General features: G+C 59.9%; 1 pseudogene; it reads right to left on the bottom strand.

The window, feature by feature from the left end:
• Window positions 1-1,749: 1,749 nt before the first annotated feature.
• On the bottom strand, window positions 1,750-2,844 carry LOC125535092 (benzyl alcohol O-benzoyltransferase-like; annotated as a pseudogene).
• Window positions 2,845-3,119: the final 275 nt, after the last annotated feature.

Raw genomic sequence — 3,119 nt, 5'->3', positions numbered from 1 at the left:
GAGGCTCGGGGAGGTATTCCTCATGGGGATGCGACGGGTCGCCTCCACCTGCGCCTCCGTCGGTGCAGGGAAAACCGGGAGGACTGCGTGGTCCATCGACCATCAGAACCTCCGCCGCCGGATCACTGCTATCGCACTCGGGTGCGGTCTCTGCGGAGCCAGTCGACAGTTCGAACAGGCCGTAGAGGGATTCGTCAGGCTCGATCGCCGTGACTTGAGGGGTGGCCGACTGGCGTGCCACCGCGTGTCTCACCCACCGCTGAAGTCTCGACCGACCAGAGCGCTTGCGCCGGCAGGAAATAGGGAGGGAGGACAACACAGGGGCCGACCGATAATGGGTCGACGGTTGCCGCAAGAGGACGCCGCGGACGCACACGCGAAAGTGCGTTGCCCCGCGGACAGGGAGTGCGTCCACGTCGAGCGGAGCCTCCTGAAGCCAAGCGGAGTCGTTGGCGATGAACGTGAGCGCGCCGAGACGGATCTCGCGGCCCCCCACCAAAATTCCACCAGAAACCATGATGATTTGGATCGGAAAAGATTGCAACTCCTCCAACAAATCGCTAAGACACCTGCCCCACGGTGGGCGCCAACTGTCGTGGTTCCAAGTCTGACAGTAATGTAGGGGGGTAGGTATGGAAAGGCAAGATCTTAGCTATGGAGTAGTTGTAAGCACACGAGGTTTACGAGTTCAGGCCCTTCTCGGAGGAAGTAATAGCCTTACGTCTCGGAGCACGGAGGCGGTCAACTGGATTATGTGTGTATGAATTACAGGGGTGCAAACCCTTTACACTGAGGAGGGGGGTGGCTTATATAGAGTTTGCCAGACCCCTCCGGCCCTCAGTTATGCAGGGTTTTAAGTACATTAAGGTCGGGCGTTACTGGTAACGCCCCTAATAAAGTGTTATGATGACCATAAAAGCTACTTAATGACCGACCATTAGCGTGCGGAGTGACTTTAGATCTCCTGGCCGTCGAGTGGTTGGATCTTGGTCAAGTGATTGCTTCTTGGTCGAGTGTCTTCGAGTCTGTCGAGTGGAACACCTCCAAGTCGATTGAAAGGTGATTTCTTCTAGAGATGTCCTTGGGTAGGGCAGTTAGGACAGGTCCATGACCCTACCCTAGGCACATAGCTTCATCACCCCTCGCCGTCAAGCCGGAGGAGGAGGAGGTTCCGTACCAGGTGGCGCCAGCGGCGGCCATGGAAACCTTCATCGAGGAGGAGCGGCGCAAGGCAGAGGCGGACTAACAGGCGAGGCTAGCAGATGCCCTTGTGCCCTCTCTGCGGCCGATGACTGTGTGGTGCCACCATCGCCGCCGAGGCTCACTACTCTGACGCCGATGCAGGAGCCCACTGAGCGCTACGTCTGGACAAGTGAGCTGCGCGAGTGGGTTCCCCCCCCCCCCCCCAATCTGGCTCGACGCGACGCCGGTGCAAGAGGACGCGTTCCTCGAGCATTGGAGCCAGCGCGCGCTGACGGAGGAGTGCACCGATGGCGAGCGGTTCATGCAGAGGGAGTGCGAGGAGAAGGAGCGTCGCCAGAAGAAGGAGGAGGAGCGTCGGGCACACGCCAGAGCAGCCCAGCTGGCGGTGTAGCCGGCGCAACAGGGCGATGTGGCCCGGGCCTGGGAGGTGGTATTCCCGTGGGCTGGCCCGGCGCCGCAGCTGGTCGACCTCATGGGCGTTCTTCGAACGACGAGGATGCCTAGGGCATTGTGCGCGGTGGCGTGCCCCACCTGAAATCCACCATATCATCCCCCGTAGGTCATGTTCGAGATGAGGTACATCTGGGGCTTGGGGAACGGCGACCTCCTACGCATTGGGAACGTACCCTTCCTGCTTCACCCATGCCTTGGCCTCCAGCATCAGTCGCAGTGCCTCGCCGAGGGGCCTCCGGCACAGCTACTCGGCGGCGCGCACGCCGGCGCCAACGCGGACGAGCTGCCGTAGCAGCCCCTCGGCAGGGGCTGGTGGCTCTTGATCCTGACCCGGACGTTCACGAACATGTGCAGGTAGACCAGCTCATCCGGGCCGTACTGCAGCACGATGGCGTGGTAGCGCCACATGAAGGCGCCGATCAGGTCAAACCATGATGCAGCGGTGCGCAGCGCCTGGTACCAGAGCGCCTCCACCTCGCGGGGCTCGAAGAAGAAGGTGTGCTGCGAGAAGGTGTCGGGGGAGGAGACCACATCCTTCCTAGGGTCAGGGAGAGGCGCGTACTCCACGTGGTCGTGCGCGATAACTGGCGGCCAGCTGGCCATGAGGAGCTCGTGCTGTCACACCAGTCGGACAGTCGGCGCACCCGGCACGCTACGGGTGAATTCCGTCAGCGTCATTAGGAACTGCACGATCCCCGGGTCGTCAGCGATGCAGTGGCATCCAGCCACGTCACCTGAACAAAGAGCAAAGGGCGGTCGACAACAACGGCAGTCGCACTCTCCTGCTCGGGCAGCAGCTTATCATAACATGGCACTGGCGGCGCCAGCGAGTCTCCAAAGTCATCCATCCGGGCGTCGGTGTCCTCCTCGACGAACACGACCCCCTCGCCCATGCACTCGACCAAGAGCTTCCTCGTCGGCTGGAGCTCCCGGAACTGGCTGGCGAGAGGGTAGTAGTGCACCAGCGTCTCCGAGATCGCCGACTTGATGACCTTCGCTGGGTCAATGCCGGAGCTGGAGGCGTCTCTGCAGTAGAAGGAAGCGCTGGAGCGATAGAAGCGGAGGGCCTCCTGGTCGTCGATGTCGGAAAGCACCTTGAACTCGCAGGGCGTGGGCCTCGCCGGCACCAGGAGCTCGTTGCTCGCCCCGCCGGACGGATAAGGTCGTTAGTGCCCGTGTCACAGACATCTCTGCCTGCCTAGAAACTTCAGGTGATGGTACTTTGCAACTGCTTCAGCGAATTGGTTTTGGTGCCTAGGCCTTTCACAACCCATGCAATTTACCCGGCCCGACTACCTAGGAAATAAGGGTTCATATCAATTTCTATATGTGTGTGAAACTATATGTATAGTAAGCTGGATGAAGAATGGATGGAATATGCTGGACCGAGTATGGATGGATTGATATATAAGCTAGCTAAAAAAGGACCCTGAATTTCTTGAGGATTGCTACATGAGGAAAAG

This window comes from Triticum urartu, chromosome 2A, assembly GCF_056163025.1.
Source record: "Triticum urartu cultivar PI428250 chromosome 2A, HENAU_Tu73, whole genome shotgun sequence".
NCBI lineage: Eukaryota > Viridiplantae > Streptophyta > Magnoliopsida > Poales > Poaceae > Triticum > Triticum urartu.
Note: the sequence above shows the minus strand (reverse complement) of the source record. Positions and strands in the feature narration are given on the sequence as shown.